At 38.4% G+C, this 23,151-nt stretch overlaps 1 non-coding gene across 1 annotated transcript; it reads right to left on the bottom strand.

Annotated features, from left to right (window-relative positions):
* Positions 1-23,043: 23,043 nt before the first annotated feature.
* Positions 23,044-23,151, bottom strand: LOC130964326 (small nucleolar RNA R71). The gene has a single exon (XR_009080425.1). It is a non-coding gene; the product is annotated as a small nucleolar RNA R71 (small nucleolar RNA).

The raw sequence follows: 23,151 nt of genomic DNA, 5'->3' as shown, positions 1-23,151 counted from the left end.
GCCCAGGATGTCTACTTTCCAACGCCATTGAGAGCGCGCCAATTGGGCTTCTGTAGCTCCAGAAAATCCACTTCGAGTGCAGGGAGGTCAGAATCCAACAGCATCTTCAGTCCTTTTCAGTCTCTGAATCAGATTTTTGCTTAGAACCTTCAATTTCAGCCAGAAAATACCTGAAATCACAGAAAAACACACAAACTCATAGTAAAGTCCAGAAAAGTGAATTTTAACTAAAAACTAATAAAAATATACTAAAAACTAACTAGATCATACTAAAAACATACTAAAAATAATGCCAAAAAGCGTACAAATTATCCGCTCATCAGACAACCACTCTGTTCTACAAGCAAACAAGGCTCTAATGTTTATCTCTTGGATTCTTTAACTGGAATCTTCGTGGTATAGGCAAGAACTGATGGCGGCATTCAAGAGAATCCGGAAGGTCTAACCTTGTCTGTGGTATTCTGAGTAGGATTCAATGATTGAATGACTGTGACGTGCTTCAAACTCCTGAGGGCGGGGCGTTAGTGACAGACGCAAAAGAATCAATGGATTCTATTCCGGCCTGATCGAGAACCGACAGATGGATAGCCGTGCCGTGACAGGGTGCGTTGAACATTTCCACTGAGAGGATGGGAGGTAGCCACTGACAACGGTGAAACCCTTGCATAAGCTTGCCATGGAAAGGAGTAAGAAGGATTGGATGAAGACAGTAGGAAAGCAGAGAGACGGAAGGGAAGGCACCTTCATACGCTTATCTGAAGTTCCTACCAATGAATTACATAAGTATCTCTATCTTTATCTTTATGTTTTATTCGTATATCACTATACCCATTTGAGTCTGCCTGACTAAGATTTACAAGGTGACCATAGCTTGCTTCATACCAACAATCTCCGTGGGATCGACCCTTACTCGCGTAAGGTTTATTACTTGGACGACCCAGTGCACTTGCTGGTTAGTTGTGCGAAGTTGTGTTTATGCCATGGTATTGAACACCAAGTTTTTGGATTCATTACCGGGGATTATTTGAGTTGTGAAAAGTATTGATCACAATTTCGTGCACCAGGCACCCTGGCTGGCATTTAAACGCCAGTTTGCCTTCTTCACTGGGCGTTTTGAACGTCTAGCTTTTTCTATGTAATTCCTCTGCTGTATGTTCTGAACCTTCAATTCTCTGTATTATTGACTTGAAAAGACACAAATTAGAAATATTTTTGGATTTTTAATAATGAGGAATAATCAAAATGCAATTAAAATCAAATAACAATGCATGCAAGACACCAAACTTAGCAGTTTGTATACTATTGACACTAACAAAATGAGAATGCATATGAGAAACAACAAAACACTCAAGTCAAGAGAATTTAAAGATCAGAGCAATGAAATCATCAAGAACATCTTGAAGATCACTTAAGACACATGAATGAATGCAAGAAGAACAGAAACATGCAATTGACACCAAACTTACAATGAGACACTAGACTCAACAAGAAACATGAGAATATTTTTGGTTTTTATGATTTTGTAATTTTTTTGGATTTTTCGAAAATTAAGTGGAAAAAGAAAATAAAGATATCAAAATTTTTAATGAGAATTCCAGGAATCATGCAATGTTAGTCTAAAGCTTCAGTCTAAAGAAATTAGACATGGCTAGCCAAGCTTCAGCAGGACATTGCATTCAAGAGCTAAATTGATGAGAATCAATCAGCTTTGGTGATGATAAGAACATCACCTTGAAACACTAGAATTCATTTTTAAGAACTCTGAAGAAAAATACCTAATCTAAGCAACAAGATGAACCGTCAGTTGTCCAAACTCAACAATCCCCGGCAACGGCGCCAAAAACTTGGTGCTCAATACCATGGTCTAAACACAACTTCGTACAACTAACCAGCAAGTGCACTGGGTCATCCAAGTAATAAACCTTACGCGAGTAAGGGTCGATCCCACGGAGATTTTTGGTATGAAGCAAGCTATGGTCACCTTGTAAATCTTAGTCAGGCAGATTCAAATGGTTATGAATGATATATGAATAAAACATAAAGATAAAGATAGAGATACTTATGTAATTCATTGGTGGGAATTTCAAATAAGTGTATGAAGATGCTTTGTCCCTTCCGTTTCTCTGCTTTCCTACTGTCTTCATCCAATCCTTCTTACTCCTTTCCATGGCAAGCTGTATGTTGGGCATCACCGTTGTCAGTGGCTACAGTCCCGTCCTCTCAGTGAAAATGTTCAACGCACCTTGTCACGGCACGGCTAATCATCTGTCGGTTCTCAATCAGGTTGGAATAGAATCCATTGATTCTTTTGCGTCTGTCACTAACGCCCAGCCTTCAGGAGTTTGAAGCTCGTCACAGTCATTCAATCATTGAATCCTACTCAGAATACCACAGACAAGGTTTAGACCTTCCGGATTCTCTTGAATGCCGCCATCAATTCTAGCTTATACCACGAAGATTCCGGTTAAGGGATCCAAGAGATATCCACTCAATCTAAGATAGAACGGAGGTGGTTGTCAGGCACACGTTCATAGGTGAGAATGATGATGAGTGTCACGGATCATCACATTCATCAAGTTGAGGAACAAGTGATATCTTAGAACAAGAACAAGCTGAATTGAATAGAAGAACAATAGTAATTGCATTAATACTCGAGGTACAGCAGAGCTCCAAACCTTAATCTATGGTGTGTAGAAACTCCACCGTTGAAAATACATAAGAACAAAAGTGATCATTGGCCTCGGCCCCAGAGAGGGAACCAGAAGAACCAAGATGAAAATACAATAGTAAAAGGTCCTATTTGTAGAGAACTAGTAGCCTAGGGTTTACAGAAATGAGTAAATGACATAAAAATCTACTTCCGGGCCCACTTGGTGTGTGCTTGGGCTGAGCATTGAAGCATTTTCATGTAGAGACTTCTCTTGGAGTTAAAAGCCAGCTTTTGTGCTAGTTTGGGCGTTTAACTCCCATTCTTGTGCCAGTTCTGGCGTTTAACGCCGGGCATTCTTGAGCTAATTTGGAACGCCGGTTTGGGCCATCAAATCTCAGGCAAAGTATAGACTATTATACATTGCTGGAAAGCCCAGGATGTCTACTTTCCAACGCCGTTGAGAGCGCGCCAATTGGGCTTCTGTAGCTCCAGAAAATCCACTTCGAGTACAGGGAGGTCAGAATCCAATAGCATCTGCAGTCCTTTTCAGTCTCTGAATCAGATTTTTGCTCAAGTTCCTTGATGAGCGGATAATTTATATGCTTTTTGGCATTGTTTTTATATAGTTTTTAGTAAGTTCAAGCTACTTTTAGGGATGTTTTCATTAGTTTTTATGTTAAATTCACATTTCTGGACTTTACTATGAGTTTTTGTGTTTTTCTGTGATTTCAGGTAAATTCTGACTGAAATTGAGGGATTTGAGCAAAACTCTGAAAAAGGCTGACAAAAGGACTGCTGATGCTGTTGGATTCTGACCTCCCTGCACTCGAAATGGATTTTCTGGAGCTACAGAACTCCAAATGGCGCGCTCTCAACGGCGTTGGAAAGTAGACATCCAGGGCTTTCCAGCAATATATAATAGTCCATACTTTATTCGAAGAATGACGACGTAACTTGGCGTTAAACGCCAAGTTCATGTGCTGTCTGGAGTTAAACGCCAGAAAAAACGTCATGATCCGGAGTTGAACGCCCAAACACGTCATAACTCAAAGTTCAACGCCAAGAAATGCCTTAGCTCGTGGATTTATCAAGCTCAGCCCAAACACACACCAAGTGGGCCCCGGAAGTGGATTTATGCATCAATTACTTACTCATGTAAACCCTAGTAGCTAGTCTAGTATATATAGGACATTCATCTATTGTATTAGACATCTTTGGTCTCAGTTTTGCTTTATTCTTCATCTTAGGAGATCATTGATCACGTTTTAGGGGGCTGGTCATTCGGCCATGCCTGGATCTTTCACTTATGTATTTTCAACGGTGGAGTTTCTGCACACCATAGATTAAGGGTGTGGAGCTCTGCTGTACCTCAAGTATTAATGAAATTCTATCTTCTTTTATTCAATTCCTCTTTTATTCTTATTCCAAGATATTCATTCGTACCCAAGAACATGATGAATGTAATGAGTTAGATAACCCTCATCATCATTCTCACTTATGAACGCGCGTGATTGACAACCACTTCCGTTCTACATGCAAAGAAGCTTGAATGTGTATCTCTTAGATTCCCCAACAGAATCTTCGTGGTATAAGCTAGATGGATGGCGGCATTTATGAGGATCCGGAAAGTCCAACCTTGTCTGTGGTGTTCCGAGTAGGATCCTGGGAATCCGGAAAGTCTACCTTGTCTGTGGTGTCCGAGTAGGATTCCGGTAATGAATGACTGTGACGTGCTTCAAACTTGTAACCTGCTGGGCGTAGTGACAACGCAAAAGAATCAATGGATTCTATTCCAGTAGGGGAGGGAACCAACCGGTGATTGGCCGTACTGTGACAGAGTGCGTGAGCATTAGCTTTCACTGCGAGGATGGATGTAGCTATCAACCATGGGTGATGCCTCCAGACTGGTTAGCTGTGCGAGTGACAGCCGCATAGGATATTTCCCCGAGAGGACTGAAAGTAGCCATAGTTGATGGTGAACCCCTATACAAAGCTTGCCATGGAAAGGAGTAAGAAGGATTGAGTAGAAGGAATAGGAGAGCAGGCGTCCGAGAGCTCTACAGCATCTCCATTCCGCTTATCTGAAATTCCTACCAATGAATCTACATAAGTATTCTATCCCTTTTATTATTCCTTTTTATTTAATGATAATCACAATTACTCTTTAATCCGCCTAACTGAGATTTGCAAGGTGACCATAGCTTGCTTCATACCAACAATCTCTGTGGATTCGACCCTTACTCACGTAAGGTTATTACTTGGACGACCCAGTACACTTGCTGGTTAGTTGAACGGAGTTGTGAAGAAAATAAACAGTGCCAATTTCTAAAATCCAATTACAATGAATCAGATCTAAGAATAAGAATCACAATTTCGCACACCAAGTTTTTGGCGCCGTTGCCGGGGATTGTTCGAGTATGGACAACTAACGGTTCATCTTGTTGCTCAGATTAGGTACTTTTCTTTTCAAAAATCTTTTTCAAAAATTTTTCTTTTATTTTTCGTTTTTCAAAACTTTATTTTCGAAAATAATTAGTAAAAATACAAAAAAATTAGAAAATCATAAAAATCAAAAATATTTTGTGTTTCTTGTTTGAGTCTTGTGTTAATTTTTAAGTTTGGTGTCAATTGCATGCTTTTAAAAATTTTTTGCATTTTTCGAAAATCTCATGCATTCATAGTGTTCTTCATGATCTTCAAGTTGTTCTTGATAAGTCTTCTTGTTTGATCTTGATGATTTTTTGTTTTATGTCTTTTCTTGTTTTTCATGTGCATTTTTGCATTCATATTTTCCATGCATTAAAAATTTCTAAGTTTGGTGTCTTGCATGTTTTTTTTGCATTAAAAATTTTTCAAAATTATGTTCTTGATGTTCATCATGATCTTCAAAGTGTTCTTGGTGTTCATCTTAACATTCATAGTGTTCTTGCATGCATCTTATGTCTTGATCCAAAATTTTCATGTTTTGGGTCATTTTTGTGTTTTTCTTTAAAAATTTAAAAATCAAAAATATTTTTTCCTTAATTCCATCCAAAATTTCGAAATTTTGGGTTGACTTGGTCAAAAATTTTCAAAATTAGTTGTTTCTTACAAGTCAAGTCAAAATTTCAATTTAAAAAAAAAAAATCTTATCTTTTCAAAATCTTTTTCAAAAATCATATCTTTTTCATTTTTCTTTATTTTTTGAAAATTTCAAAATTATTTTTCAAAATATTTTCAAAATCTTTTTCTTATCTTTATATCATATTTTCGAAAATTAGCTAACAATTAATGTGATTGGTTCAAAAATTTGAAGTTTGTTACTTTCTTGTTAAGAAAGGTTCAATCTTTAAATTTTAGAATTTTATCTTGTAGTTTCTTGTTAGTTAAGTAAATTTTTTAAAATTAAATCTTTTTCAAAATATCTTTTTCAAATATACCTTTTTATCTTTTATCTTATCTTTTTCAAAAATTTTATCTTTTTTTCAAAATTTGATTTCAAAATATCTTATCTAACTTCTTATCTTCTTATCTTTTTAAATTTTGATTTCAAATCTTTTTCAATCAACTAACTAATTTGTTGTTTGTTTCTTATCTTTTTTAAAACCACCTAACCACTTTTCCCTCTTCTAATTTTCGAAAATTCTCCCTCTCTTTTTCAAAAAATTCTTTTTGTTTTAAATTTTAATTTTAATTATATTTTGTCTTTGATTTTCGAAAATTACTAACCACTTGTTCAAAAATTATTTTCGAATTCTCTCTTCTCTCTTCTTTTCTTCTTCTATTTAATTATTTAATTACTAACACTTCTCTTCACCTCTCTTCATCTAAAAACCGAACCTCTTTCTTCATTCTTCTACTCCTTTCTTTTTCTACTAACATAAAGGAATCTCTATACTGTGACATAGAGGATTCCTCTTTCTTTTCTTGTTTCTTCTCTTTCATATGAGCAGGAACAGGGATAAAGGCACTCTTGTTGAAATTGATCCAGAACCTGAAAGGACTCTGAAGAGAAAATTAAAAGAAGCTAAATTACAACAATCCAGAAGAGACCTTCTTGAAATTTTCGAACAAGAGAAAGAGATGGCAGCCGAAAATAATAATAATAATGCAAGGAGAATGCTTGGAGACTTCACAAAGCCAACGTCCAAGTTTGATGGAAGAAGCATCTCCATTCCTGCCATTGGAGCCAATAACTTCGAGCTTAAGCCTCAACTAGTTGCTTTAATGCAACAAAATTGCAAGTTTTATGGACTTCCATCTGAAGATCCTTATCAGTTTTTAACTGAATTCTTGCAGATCTGTGAGACTGTAAAGACAAATGGAGTTAATCCTGAAGTCTACAGACTCTTGCTTTTCCCTTTTGCTGTAAGAGACAGAGCTAGAATATGGTTGGATTCACAACCAAAGGATAGCCTGGACTCATGGGATAAGCTTGTCACTGCCTTCTTGGATAAATTCTTTCCTCCTCAAAAGCTGAGCAAGCTGAGAGTGGATGTTCAAACCTTCAAACAAAAAGATGGTGAATCCCTCTATGAAGCTTGGGAAAGATATAAGCAGCTGACCAAAAGATGTCCATCTGACATGTTTTCAGAATGGACCATATTAGACATATTCTATTATGGTCTCTCTGAATTTTTGAAAATGTCATTGGACCATTCAGCAGGTGGATCTATTCACCTGAAGAAAACGCCTGAAGAGGCTCAAGAACTCATTGACATGGTTGCAAACAACCAGTTCATGTACACTTCTGAGAGGAATTCGGTCAACAATGGCATACCTCAGAAGAAAGGAGTTCTTGAAATTGATGCTCTGAATGCCATACTGGCTCAGAACAAAGTGTTGACTCAACAGGTCAACATGATCTCTCAAAATCTGAATGGACTGCAACATGCATCCAACAGTACTAGAGAGGCAGCTTCTGAAGAAGCTTATGATCCTGAGAACCCTGCCATGGCAGAGGTTAATTACTTAGGTGAACCTTATGGAAACACCTATAACTCATCATGGAGAAATCATCCAAATTTCTCCTGGAAGGATCAACAAAAGCCTCAACAAGGTTTTAACAATGGTGGACGCAATAGGCTGAATAATAGTAAGCCATATCCATCATCTTCTCAGCAACAGACAGAGAACTCTGAACAAAATAATTCTAATTTAACCAATATAGTCTCTGATCTGTCAAAGGCCACTTTCAGTTTCATGAATGAAACAAGATCCTCCATTAGGAATTTGGAGGCACAAGTAGGCCAGCTGAGTAAGAAGGTTATTGAAACTCCTCCCAGTATTCTCCCAAGCAATACAGAAGAAAATCCAAAAGGAGAGTGCAAGGCCATTGATTTAATCAAAGTGGCCGAATGCACTAGGGAGGAGGAGGACGAAAATCCTAGTGAGGAAGACCTCCTGGGACGTTCCTCAAGCAAGAAGGAATTTCCTATTAAGGATCCTGATGAATCTGAGGCTCATACAGAGACCATAGAGATTCCATTAAACCTCCTTCTGCCATTCATGAGCTCTGAAGAATATTCATCCTCTGAAGAGAATGAAGATGTGACTGGAGAGCAAGTTGCTCAATACTTAGGAGCTATCATGAAGCTGAATGCCAAGCTTTTTGGTAATGAGACTTGGGAAAGTGAACCTCCCTTGCTCATTAGTGAACTAGATACTTGGATTCAGAGGACTCTACCTCAAAAGAAACAAGATCCTGGCAAGTTCTTAATACCTTGCACCATTGGCACCATGAGCTTTGAAAAAGCTCTATGTGATCTTGGGTCAGGGATAAATCTTATGCCACTCTCTGTAATGGAGAAGCTAGGAATCATTGAGGTACAACCTGCCTTGTTCTCATTACAATTGGCAGACAAGTCCATAAGACAAGCTTATGGAGTAGTGGAGGACGTGCTAGTAAAGGTTGAAGGCCTTTACATCCCCACTGATTTCATAATCCTAGACACTAGGAAGGAAGATGATGAATGCATCATCCTAGGAAGACCTTTCCTAGCCACAGCAGGAGCTGTGATAGATGTCAACAAGGGTGAGTTAGTCCTTCAATTGAATGGGGACTACCTTGTGTTTCAGGCACATGGCCATCCCTCTGTGACAAAAGAGAGTAAGCATGAAGAGCTTCTCTCAGTTCAGAGTCAAGAAGAGCCCACACAGTCAAACTCTAAGTTTGGTGTTGTGAGGCCACAACCAAACTCTAAGTTTGGTGTCCAAACCCCATATCCAAACTCTAAGTTTGGTGTTGGAAATATCACACTTAAGTTGACCTGATCACCTTGTGGCTCCATGAGAGCCACTGTCAAGCTATTGACATTAAAGAAGCGCTTGTTGGGAGGCAACCCAATTTTATTTATCTAATTTTATTTTATTTTGTTCCTTTGTTATTTTTGTGTTTAATTAGGTACATGATCATGAGGAGTCACGAAAAAAATCAAAAAAAATTAAAAACAGAGTCAAAAACAGAAGAAAAAAATTTTTCACCCTGGAGGACGCACGGGCTGGCGTTCAGCGCCCAGAAGGAGCATCTGGCTGGCGTTCAACGCCAGAACAGAGCATCTTTCTGGCGCTGAACGCCCAAAACAAGCTACATCCTGGCGTTTAACGCCAGAATGCGCACACAGAGGACAATCTGGCGCTGAACGCCAGAAACAAGCTTGAAACTGGCGTTCAACGCCAGAAACAAGCATCACATGGGCGTTTAACGCCCAGAACGTGCATCAATGGGCGTTTAAACGCCAGAATGATGCATGGAGGCATGTTACATGCCTATATGGTGAAGGAATGGTATTTGTTTTCACCTCAGGATCTGTGGACCCCACAGGATCCTCACCTCAGGATCTGTGGACCCCACAGGATCCCCACATAACATATTCCCACCTTACTTCCCAATCCTAGTTTTTGTGATGTGATTCCCCATGTCACAATTTTCAACATCTTCTTCATCAATCACCTCAATTCCTCTTCCCAATTACTCCATTCACCATTCACACCAACCTCCTCTTCCCCATAAACCCCACCTACCTCCATCAAATTCCAATTCAATTTCCCACCCTTTCCCACCCAAAATGGCCGAACCTATACCCTTCCCCCTCCCTATAAATACCCTTCTTTTCTTTTACATTTTCACACAACACAACCCCACATTCTCCCACATAGCTGAACCCTCTCTTCTCCCTCTCTACCATATTTTCTTCTTCTTCTTCTACTCTTCTTTTCTTTTCTTGCTCGAGGACGAGCACATTTTAAGTTTGGTGTGGTAAAAAGCCTAAGCTTTTTGATTTTCATTCACCATCAATGGCACCTAAGACCGGAGTTTCCTCAAGAAAAGGAAAAGGGAAAGCAAAAGCTTCTTCCTCCGAGTCATGGGAGAAGGAGAGATTCATCTCCAAGAGCCATCAAGACCACTTCTATGAGGTTGTGGCAAAGAAGAAAGTGATCCCTGAGGTCCCTTTCAAGCTCAAGAAGAATGAGTATCCAGAAATCCGACATGAAATCCAAAGAAGAGGTTGGGAAGTCCTAGCCAACCCCATGCAACAAGTCGGATTATTGATGGTTCAAGAGTTCTATGCTAATGCATGGATCACTAGGAACCATGACCAAAGTATGAACCCAAGCCCAAAGAATTATCTCACAATGGTTAGGGGGAAATACTTGGATTTTAGTCCGGAAAATGTGAGGTTGGCGTTTCACTTACCCATGATGCAAGGTGATGAACGCCCCTACACAAGAAGGGTCAACTTTAACCAAAGGTTGGACCAAGTCCTTATGGACATATGTGTGGAAGGCGCCCAATGGAGAGTAGACTCCAAAGGCAAGCCAGTCCAACTAAGAAGACTGGACCTCAAGCCTGTAGCTAGAGGATGGTTGGAGTTCATTCAAAGATCCATCATCCCTACAAGCAACCGATCTGAAGTTACTGTGGATCGGGCCATCATGGTTCATAGCATCATGATTGGAGAGGAGGTGGAAGTTCATGAAGTTATCTCCAATGAACTCTACAAAATAGCTGACAAGCCTTCATACATGGCACGGCTAGCCTTCCCCCACCTTATATGCCATCTATGTTACTCAGCTGGAGTTATCATAGAAGGAGATGTCTCCATTGAAGAAGACAAGCCCATCACCAAGAAAAAGATGGAGCAAACAAGAGAAGTTCCTCACGGCCCTCAAGGAGAACATGAAGAAGTCCATCATCAACAAATGCCTCAAGGAATGCACTTTCCTCCCAACAACTATTGGGAGCAACTCAACACCTCCTTAGAAGATTTGAGCCATAATGTGGAACAATTAAGGGTGGAACATCATGAGCACTCCATCATTCTCCAAGAAATAAGAGAAGATCAAAGAGCAATGAGGGAGGAGCAACAAAGGCAAGGAAGGGACATAGAAGAGTTGAAGAACATTATGGGTCCTTCAAGAAGAAGACGCCACTAAGGTGGATTCATTCCTTGTTCTTTATTTTCTTTCTGTTTTCGGTTTTTAATGCTATATTTATCTATGTTTTTGTGTCTCTACTTCATGATCATTAGTATGTAAACCATGCCTTAAAGCTATGAAATAAAATCCATTAGTCCTTCACCTCTCTTAAAAGAAAAATGTTTTAATTCAAAAGAACAAGAAGTACATAATTTTCGAAATTATTAGTGAATTTAGTTTAATTATATTGATGTGGTGGCAATAATTTTGTTTTCTGAATGAATGATTGAACAGTGCATATGTCTTTTGATCTTGTTGTTTATGAGTGTTTAAAATTGTTGGTTCTTGAAAGAATGAGGAACAAAGAGAAATGTTATTGATGATCTGAAAAACATCATGAAATTGATTCTTGAAGCAAGAAAAAGCAGTGAAAAAAAAAAGAGAAGAGAAGAGGCGAAAATTCTAAAGCAAGGATCCAAGGCTTTGAGCATCAATGGATAGGAGGGCCCAAGGAAATTAAATCTGGGCCTAAGCGGCTAAATCAAGCTGTCCCTAACCATGTGCTTGTGTCACGAAGGTCCAAGTGAAAAGCTTGAGACTGAGTGGTTAAAGTCGTGATCCAAAGCAAAGAGTGTGCTTAAGAGCTCTGGACACCACTAATTGGGGACTTTAGCAAAGCTAAGTCACAATCTGAAAAGGTTCACCCAGTTATGTGTCTGTGGCATTTGTGTATCCGGTGGTAATACTGGAAGACAAAGTGCTTAGGGCCACAGCCAAGACTCATGAGTAGCTGTGTTCAAGAATCAACATGCTTAACTAAGAAAGTCAATAACACTATCCCAAATTCTAAATTCCCCCAGAGACGCCAATACCTCTAAACTACAAAGGAAAAAGTGAGATGCCAAAACTGTTCAGAAGCAAAAAGCTACAAGTCCCGCTCATGTAATTAAATTAATATTCATTGATATTTTGGACTTTATAGTATATTCTCTTCTTTTTATCCTATTTGATTTTCAGTTGCTTGGGGACAAGCAACAATTTAAGTTTGGTGTTGTGATGAGCGGATAATTTATACGCTTTTTGGCATTGTTTTATATAGTTTTTAGTAAGTTCAAGCTACTTTTAGGGATGTTTTCATTAGTTTTTATGTTAAATTCACATTTCTGGACTTTACTATGAGTTTGTGTGTTTTTCTGTGATTTCAGGTAAATTCTGACTGAAATTGAGGGATTTGAGCAAAACTCTGAAAAAGGCTGACAAAAGGACTGCTGATGCTGTTGGATTCTGACCTCCCTGCACTCGAAATGGATTTTCTGGAGCTACAGAACTCCAAATGGCGCGCTCTCAACGGCGTTGGAAAGTAGACATCCAGGGCTTTCCAGCAATATATAATAGTCCATACTTTATTCGAAGAATGACGACGTAACTTGGCGTTAAACGCCAAGTTCATGCTGCTGTCTGGAGTTAAACGCCAGAAAAACGTCATGATCCGGAGTTGAACGCCCAAAACACGTCATAACTCAAAGTTCAACGCCAAGAAATGCCTTAGCTCGTGGATTTATCAAGCTCAGCCCAAACACACACCAAGTGGGCCCCGGAAGTGGATTTATGCATCAATTACTTACTCATGTAAACCCTAGTAGCTAGTCTAGTATATATAGGACATTCATCTATTGTATTAGACATCTTTGGTCTCAGTTTTGCTTTATTCTTCATCTTAGGAGATCATTGATCACGTTTTAGGGGGCTGGCCATTCGGCCATGCCTGGATCTTTCACTTATGTATTTTCAACGGTGGAGTTTCTGCACACCATAGATTAAGGGTGTGGAGCTCTGCTGTACCTCAAGTATTAATGAAATTCTATCTTCTTTTATTCAATTCCTCTTTTATTCTTATTCCAAGATATTCATTCGTACCCAAGAACATGATGAATGTAATGAGTTAGATAACCCTCATCATCATTCTCACTTATGAACGCGCGTGATTGACAACCACTTCCGTTCTACATGCAAAGAAGCTTGAATGTGTATCTCTTAGATTCCCCAACAGAATCTTCGTGGTATAAGCTAGATGGATGGCGGCATTTATGAGGATCCGGAAAGTCCAACCTTGTCTGTGGTGTTCCGAGTAGGATCCTGGGAATCCGGAAAGTCTACCTTGTCTGTGGTGTCCGAGTAGGATTCCGGTAATGAATGACTGTGACGTGCTTCAAACTTGTAACCTGCTGGGCGTAGTGACAACGCAAAAGAATCAATGGATTCTATTCCAGTAGGGGAGGGAACCAACCGGTGATTGGCCGTACTGTGACAGAGTGCGTGAGCATTAGCTTTCACTGCGAGGATGGGATGTAGCTATCAACCATGGGTGATGCCTCCAGACTGGTTAGCTGTGCGAGTGACAGCCGCATAGGATATTTCCCCGAGAGGACTGAAAGTAGCCACAGTTGATGGTGAACCCCTATACAAAGCTTGCCATGGAAAGGAGTAAGAAGGATTGAGTAGAAGGAATAGGAGAGCAGGCGTCCGAGAGCTCTACAGCATCTCCATTCCGCTTATCTGAAATTCCTACCAATGAATCTACATAAGTATTCTATCCCTTTTATTATTCCTTTTTATTTAATGATAATCACAATTACTCTTTAATCTGCCTAACTGAGATTTGCAAGGTGACCATAGCTTGCTTCATACCAACAATCTCTGTGGATTCGACCCTTACTCACGTAAGGTTATTACTTGGACGACCCAGTACACTTGCTGGTTAGTTGAACGGAGTTGTGAAGAAAATAAATAGTGCCAATTTCTAAAATCCAATTACAATGAATCAGATCTAAGAATAAGAATCACAATTTCGTCCACCATCCCTCAATTTCAGCCAGAAAATACCTGAAATCACAGAAAAACACACAAACTCATAGTAAAGTCCAGAAAAGTGAATTTTAACTAAAAACTAATAAAAATATAATAAAAACTAACTAAAACATACTAAAAACATGCTAAAAATAATGCCAAAAAGCGTATAAATTATCCGCTCATCAGAGGTGTATGGTGTGGTGCTTGAAGGTTTGGTGATTGAGAGTTGTGTATGGGGTATCCTTCATAGCTTTGGGTTTGATATTCATATAGGGGAGAGTGTGGCTCATTTTAATATTGAGGGAGATGTTTGCCATGAGTGTTGCTCATACATGGAGCGGTATTTTATAACCCACAAACTAACCGACAAGTGTACCGGGTCGTACCAAGTAATACCTCATGTGAGTGAGGGTCAATCCCATGAGGATTGATGGACTAAGCAACAATGGTTAAATGATTTACTTACTTAGGCAAGAAGAAAATGGTTTTGAGATGTTCAAAAGGTTTAAAAAATGACTTCAAAATATCAGAAGGCAGCAAGTAAATAAGTTGAAAATAAAATATGGGAAAAAACAGTTAAGGCTTCAGAGTTATCTACTTTCCTTATTGACTTTTCTTATTAACTATTTTAATCATGCAAGATTTAATTCATGGCTAACTATTTGTGACTAGACCCTAATTCCTTAGACCTTCCTAGTCTCTTCTAAAATTCATCAACTGCCAATTCCTTGGTCAATTAATTCCAATTAGAGGGTGATGATCAAATTCCAGTTTATATGCCACAAGAATCCTAATTATCCAAAAATAAGGGGATTATATGTCACGTATCCCGTTAAATACAAACAATTAGAAATTCATGATAATATGTTTTCGAGTTGTTGTTCAAGTAAAGAGCTTTTCCAAGTTATACAAGAACTCAATTAGAACATGGGTCATGCTTCCGTTCCATCCAAATTCATAAAATAAAGAACAAAAACAATTATTGAAATATAAATCAAAACATGAATTAAAATAGAAAAATAGTAGTATCAATCCATACAATAGACAGAGCTCTTAACCTTAACAATGGAGGTTTAGTTGCTCATGGTTCAGAGAAGAAAACTAGGATTCTCGTAAACTGTAGAGTACGGAATGTTAATTGGTATAGAATTCCCTAATGGAATCCCCTTAAAGACAAAAATTCTCTCCTTTTTATATCTAATCCTAATTAATTTAAAATCCAATATCTAAAATTAAGATAATATCTTTTCCTATTTTCAAATTCAAATTTGAATCAGAATCAATTAAATAATTCACGCCTTGTAACATGGGGACCCTTGGCTTCACTGGATCTGCGCCTAACTTGGCAGATAGCTGCGCCTTACTTGAGTGCCAAAATGGGGCCCAGAAATTGCCCCCAGCATTTTCTGGTTTCTCTGCATGTCGCACATGTCACGCGTATGCGTCAATCACGCGTACGCGTCGATGGTCTATTCTGCGTATCACGCGTACGCGTCAGGTATGCACACGCGTTGCTGCACAAATTCGCTTTTCACGTGTACGCATCAGGTATGTGCAGGCGTCACCATGAAAAGCTCCAAATCACGCGTACGCGTCAGGTACGCACACGCGTCGCTCATCGCTGATCATCTTCTTTAATTCTTGAGCTACTTCCATTTGTGCAAGCTTCCTTTCCATCAAATCCAGCCAAATGCTACCTAAAATACACAAAATTGCATGAAACTCAAAGTAGCATCCATAGTGGCTAAAAGATAATTAATTCTTGATTAAACTCAATAATTTAAATGCAAATTCACTAGGAAAAGACAAGAAAGATGCTCACGCATCAATACACAATTGGTTCCTCCCTAAATTGATTCTCCCACTCCATGAAGCAATCCCAATTTGAATTCATCATGCCCTACAAAATACTCACAACCAAGCTCTAAGCAACAAGGGTAATAGCTCATAGAGAAAATAGAAAACAAAAACCAAAAAGACATCAGTAAAACAAGAAAATAAACACTTAAAAATTAACAAAAACAAACAAATACCCAAAAGGTTAGATATTTACACTATTAACATATTCACAACAATCTAAGATATAATACCAATTGTGTTCCCTGGCAACGACACCAAATTTGACGTTAGAACTATTTGATGACCTAGATTTTTCTCAAAATAAGATTTCTTTCGTTGCAAGTATAGTCTAAATCAAAAAACAATCCTCACAATTAAATATTTCAATTCAAAACAAAAGATAACCGAGAGTATCTAAACCTCGGGTCGTTCTCCCTAGGAACGCAATTGAAGTGTGTTTCTCTTTCGGTTGTTAAGGCAAAAAGGGGGTTTTCAAGCAAGAAATGAAAGATTAAAAGAACTAAGCAATAAAAGAACCAAGAGATGATCAAAATTGTAATTAATGAAAGCAAAGAGAAAATGAGATCAAAACTAGTGAAAATGCAAGGAATGCAATAAATAGCCTTGACTTGGGAATGAGGATCAAAGGAATCCTATCATCTCCATAACCACAACTATGGTAATTATGATGAGTCAATCTCGCCTAGTCAACCCCAACCATCGAGGAGTAAGTCAAGCAAGCATAACTGACCTTAATCCATAAGTCCTAACCAACTTATCAAACTAGTTGATAAAAGGCTAGCGTCAACGGAGACAAGAGTCAACTAACTACCCAAGAATTACCACTAAATGTCGGACATTATGACTCTAGTATCCTAGGAACTCAAACCATAAGCCAAGGTGTGAAAATCTACTCAAAACTCATAATTGGCATTTTCACAAACACCTTGTGTGCATAAAAGTAAAGCATGGAAAATTGCAAGGGAAATTGGAAAGCTATAACCAACTATCAACAAAACCAAATATGAACAAGTAATCAAGCATAAAGAAAGCATAAAATAGTAAATTCATCAATCAAAACTTCAAGAACTCAAAATTGCAAGTATAAATAAAGCACTTGAACTAAGAGGAAATGAAAATAAAGATAATGTAATTAAAGAGGAAATTGAGAGTACTTACAATTAAAGATGATCAAAATCCAAAATTAAGCTTTCTATAAAATGCTACATGAGAATGGACAATGAAACCCTAAGAGGGCAATGCTACAGTACACTACTCCTAATCTTATGGAAGCTTCCTATACTACTACTACCTAAACAAAAGTGAGCTCTCTTCATATGTGTTGATTCTCCCCTTATATAGCATTTCAATTCAGCAATTCAGCCTTCCAAAATGGGCCAAAAGCCCCCAAAATATGCGCAGCACGTGTTTCATTAATCCAATCACGTGCAGGGACCTGTGCGGATGCACAAGCGTGTGCGTCCGCACACTTGGCTGAAAATTGAACTGTGCGTATGCACAGGTGCTTGTGTGCACGCACACATGGAAATCCTCGCTCGTGCGTACGCATGCAGGGCTGTGCGCACGCACACTTCTCTGTGTGTGCTTTTCCTTGTTTTCTTCATATTTTCTCCCTTGTCCATGCTTTCTTCCACTTTTGGCCATCCATTCTTGCCTTCAAGGCCTGAAATTACTCACGAACCATATCACGGCATCGAATGACATAAAAGTGGGATTAATTTGCTCTATTAAAGCACAAAATTGCATGTTTTCTCATTCAGGTTCAAATTAGGGATCAAACATAAAAGTATGCTATTTTGGTGCTTAAGTGTGAGTTCATATGCTAGAATCCATTCAAATCAAGCCAAAATATATCGAAAAATATGGACTCATCACTCTTCAAACCCATTGCCTACCTATTTGTGTCACTAGATTTACATACAACCAGTATTAGTTTAGCACATGGTTACCTTTCCAAGAGTGCCTTTGGTAAAATAAGATGTTACAAAAGTTATTTACTTGAGCCAAATAATTTACAGAGTGCTTATTAGACAATATACTTCTATCAATTCACATAAGACTAGGTTATTTACTCATTCTATAGATTTGAATTGAAAACTAAATTAAGAATTCTAAAAAGACAACCAACAGATAGGATTGTAACAAAATTTCTATTACTAAAGCAGTCAGAACATAGATCAAAATCTACCAATCAAACACATCACACGACTGGTGAAATATAACATGAAACAAAGATGCAAATAAATAATCATCAATGGAACAAGCATTCCAACAATGCATGTTTTTCATAATAGAAATTTTTCTATCAACCTCAATGCACTACTAATTAAAATTTGAAAATTTAAATAACATCTCAAACTATACTCTCATCACACTATACTAGGTAATGCTACTGCATGTCGTTGGACTTTGGATATTGTCCTTGTTGTACAACCTGTTCTCCACGGTACAAATAAATTTAAGAGAAAAAGAAAGGACTTCAGCACATCATAATGTGATCTCAAATAATTTAAAAAATTACTAATGACTAAATTTTAACAATGCAATTATTCATCGTTATTATTTATACCTGTAATAACTACTGATGACTTCCATATGGTGGGATGGAAGCCCCATGACTATTATTCAATCCTGAATCACCTAGCCCAAACTCTAGCTGCACAGAAGTATCTACTTCTATATTTGGCACTGCTGATGTCCCTTGGGAAGCCACAGGGTCTCTGGGAAGTTCCTATAAAAAAAGAAGACATGCAGTCAAAATTGCCATCAAGTATAACTGCAACATAGAATTTACCAGTTTATTTTTATTCAAGTAACCCCTACTATAATATTGTATCTTACTAACCTCTTCTTTACCCAAGCTAGCTTGCGTGCCACTGCCAGTCTTATCACCCGAATCACCACCGACATTCCTCACATGACATTTCTTCTTTACATGACCAAAACTCTTGCATTTAGTGCACCTCCGTTTACCTCTTTCTTTTCTTCTCTTGGGTGCACCTTTTGTCTTGACCAATGACCACTGAAAGGTCACCAACAAAGTTCGACATGGGAACTCTTGTTTGTCTTTTCAAGCAAGATTTTTGCTCTAGAATTTTGGTCAACCGACAAACTTCATTCATAGCGTCATGGAAAGAAGGACCATCTTGAGCTCCTAAGAATACTATCCATGTAGTTGCCACTGACAATGCGCCATAGCGCATTGAAAATTATCTTTTTATGTCTTGCGCAGTGCCTCCAGCAGAACTTTCGTCCAAATACTTATTAGCATCCTTGGACCATCTTTTCAAAAGAAGACTTTTTGGCAACTTCTGTAAATCTACTCTTTTCATGGAACAAAACATGTGTGATGAGCGGATAATTTGTATGCTTTTTGGCATTGTTTTTAGTATGTTTTTAGTATGATCTAGTTAGTTTTTAGTATATTTTTATTAGTTTTTAGTTAAAATTCACTTTTCTGAACTTTACTATGATTTTGTGTGTTTTTCTATGATTTCAGGTATTTTCTGGCTGAAATTGAGGGATCTGAGCAAAAATCTGATCCAGAGACTCAAAAGGACTGTAGATGCTGTTGGATTCTGACCTCCCTGCACTCAAAGTGGATTTTCTGGAGCTACAGAAGCCCAATTGGCGCGCTCTCAACGGCGTTGGAAAGTAGACATCCTGGGCTTTCCAGCAATATATAATAGTCCATACTTTGCCCAAGATTTGATGGCCCAAACCGGCGTTCAAAGTCACCTCAAGAAATTCCAGCGTTAAACGCCGGAACTGGCACCCAAATGGGAGTTAAACGCCCAAACTGGCACCAAAGCTGGCGTTTAACTCCAAGAAGAGTCTCTACACGAAAATGCTTCATTGCTCAGCCCAAGCACACACCAAGTGGGCCCGGAAGTGGATTTTTATGTCATTTACTCATTTCTGTACACCTTAGGTTACTAGTTTTTCTATAAGTAGGACCTTTTACTATTGTATTAAGAATCTTTGGATCTTTGGAACCTTTCTCTAGAGATCTTTTGATCACTTTGGGAGGCTGGCCATTCGGCCATGCCTAGACCCTGTTCTTATGTATTTTCAACGGTGGAGTTTCTACACACCATAGATTAAGGTGTGGAGCTCTGCTGTACCTCGAGTATTAATGCAATTACTATTGTTCTTCTATTCAATTCCGCTTGTTCTTTGTCCAAGATATCACTTGTTCTTCAACTTGATGAAGGTGATGATTAACGCCCATCACCATTCTCACCCATGAACAAGGTGACTGACAACCACTCTTGTTCTACACGCATCTGAGGCTTAGTGAATATCTCTTGGATTCCTGATTGCACGATGCATGGTTGATCGCCTGACAACCGAGTGCTCGCCTGACAAACGAGCCAACCATTCCGTGAGATCAGAGTCTTCGTGGTATAGGCAAGAACTGATGGCGGCATTCAAGAGAATCCGGAAGGTCTAACCTTGTCTGTGGTATTCTGAGTAGGATTCAATGATTGAATGACTGTGACGTGCTTCAAACTCCTAGCAGGCTAGGGCGTTAGTGACAGACGCAAAAGTATCAATGGATATTATTCCGGCCTGAACGAGAACCGACAGATGATTAGCCTATGCTGTGACAGAGCATCAGGGACGTATTTTCACTGAGAGGATGGGAGGTAGCTGCTGACAACAGTGAAACCCTACACGAGCTTGCCATGGAAAGGAGTAAGAAGGATTGGATGAAGGTAGTAGGAAAGCAGAGAGACGGAAGGGAAGGCATCTTCATGCGCTTATCTGAAGTTCCTACCAATGAATTACATAAGTATCACTATCTTTATCTTTTATATTATTTTCATCACCATATCCATTTGAGTTTGCCTGACTAAGATTTACAAGATGACCATAGCTTGCTTCAATGCTAACAATCTCCGTGGGATCGACCCTTACTCACGTAAGGTATTACTTGGACGACCCAGTGCACTTGCTGGTTAGTTGTGCGAAGTTGTGTAATGCCATGGAATTGAACTACCAAGTTTTTGGAGTTCATGACCGGGGATTATGAGAGTTGTGAAAAGTATTGTTCACAATTTCGCGCACCAAGTTTTTGGCGCCGTTGCCGGGGATTGTTCAAGTTTTGAGCAAGCTTTTGGTAACAATGCCTGGGATTGTTCTAGTTTGGACAACTGACGGTTCATCTTGTTGCTTAGATTAGGTATTTATTTATTTTTTCGAAATTCTTGAAGATGAATTCTAGAGTTTCATGATGATTTGTTGAAATCTGGCTGGCTGAGAAGCCATGTCTAATCTGATTGGACCGAGGTTTCAACTTATCATCACAAGAGCTTGTTGATTTTCATCAATCTTGCTTTTGGAGCAGTGATCTGCTAAGGCTTGGCTGACCTTTGGTCATGTCTAGTGTTTTGGACCGAAGCTTTCTTTGAAAGCTTGGCTGACTGTGAAGTCATGTCTAATTCCTGGACCGGAGTCTTAGACTAGCATTGCACTGATTCCTGGAATTCTCATTAAGAATTTTGATACCTTTTCCCACTTAATTTTCGAAAAATCCAAAAAAATTACAAAATCGTAAAAACCAAAAATATTTGAAATTTCTTGTTTGAGTCTAGAGTCTCATCTTAAGTTTGGTGTCAAATGCATGTTTTTGTTATATTTTTCGAATCCATGCATGTATTTCTTTGTTTTGATCTTTGAATTCTTTTGGCTTGAGTGTTTATGTGTCTCATATAGTGTTAGTAGTATACAAACTGCTAAGTTTGGTGTCTTGCATGCATTGTTATTTGATTCTTGTTGCATTTTGATTATTAAAAATCCAAAAATATTTTTAATTTGTGTCTTTTCAAGTCAATGATACAAAGAATTGAAGATTCAGAACATACTGCAGAGGAATTATACAGAAAAAGCTGAGCATTCAAAAATGCCCAGTGAAGAAGACAGACTGGCGTTTAAACGCCAGCCAGGGTACCTGGTTGGGCGTTTAACGCCCAAAGAGGTAGCATTTTGGGCGTTAAACGCCAGAATGTATACCATTCTGGGCGTTTAACGCCAGGATGGTGCTAGGGGGAAGATTTTGTTTTCAAATCAATTTTTTTCAAGTTTTCAAAGTTTTTCAAAATCAAATCTTTTTCAAATCAAATCTTTTCAATCAAATGTTTTCAAATTCAATTTCTTTCCTTTTTCAAAGATACTTACTAACAATTAATGATTTGATTGAACATCTCAAATTTGTTACCTTTTCTGTTGAGAAAGGTTTAATGTTTGAATCATATCTTTTCTTGTTAGGCAAGTCACTAATTTTCAAAACATATCTTTTAAAATTGTTTTCAAATCATATCTTTTAAAATTGTTTTCAAATCATATTTTCTCAATCACATTTTTTTTAAACCAATCATATCTTCTTAACCACACCTTTTTAAAAATAGTTTTCAATCAAATCTTTTTACACTTCTAATCTCAAAATCTTTTTCAAAAATCACTTGATTCCTTTTCCACTTTCAATTTTCGAAAATTATCAATCAATTTTTAAAATGTTTTTAACATCTTTTTAATTAATTTTCGAAAATCCTCTTCCCTCCTTCCCACATCCTTCTATTTATGGAGTACCACTCCTTCTTAATGCACAATTCGAACTCTATCTAATCAAGTTCGAATTCTTCTACCTTCTTTCTTCTATTTTTCTTTTCCTCTGACACTTCAAGGAATCTCTATACTGTGACATAGAGGATTCCACATTTTCTTGTTCTCTTCTCTTTCATATGAGCAGGAGCAGAGACAAAGGCATTCTTGTTGAAGTTGACCCTGAGCCTGAGAGAACCTTGAAGCGAAAGCTAAGAGAAGCCAAGGCACAACTCTCTTTAGAGGACCTGACCGAATTCTTCAAAGAAGAAGAACACATGGCAGCCGAAAACAACAACAATGCCAACAATGCAAGGAAGGTGCTGGGTGACTTCACTGCACCTACTCCTGATTTCTATGGGAGAAGCATCTCTATCCCTGCCATTGGAGCAAACAACTTTGAGCTTAAGCCTCAATTAGTTTCTCTAATGCAACAGAATTGCAAGTTCCATGGACTTCCAATGGAAGATCCTCATCAGTTTTTAGCTGAGTTCTTGCAAATCTGTGACACAGTCAAGACTAATGGGGTTGACCCTGAGGTCTATAGACTGATGCTATTCCCTTTTGCTGTAAGAGACAGAGCTAGAATATGGTTGGATTCTCAACCTAAAGAAAGCCTGGACTCTTGGGAAAAGCTAGTCAATGCCTTCTTGGCAAAGTTCTTTCCACCTCAAAGATGGAGTAAGCTTAGAGTAGAAGTCCAGACCTTCAGACAGAAGGATGGAGAATCCCTCTATGAAGCTTGGGAAAGATACAAACAATTAATCAGAAGATGTCCCTCAGACATGCTT

This window comes from Arachis stenosperma, chromosome 2, assembly GCF_014773155.1.
Source record: "Arachis stenosperma cultivar V10309 chromosome 2, arast.V10309.gnm1.PFL2, whole genome shotgun sequence".
Classification (NCBI taxonomy): Eukaryota; Viridiplantae; Streptophyta; class Magnoliopsida; order Fabales; family Fabaceae; genus Arachis; species Arachis stenosperma.
This window is presented reverse-complemented; position numbering and strand designations above follow the sequence as displayed.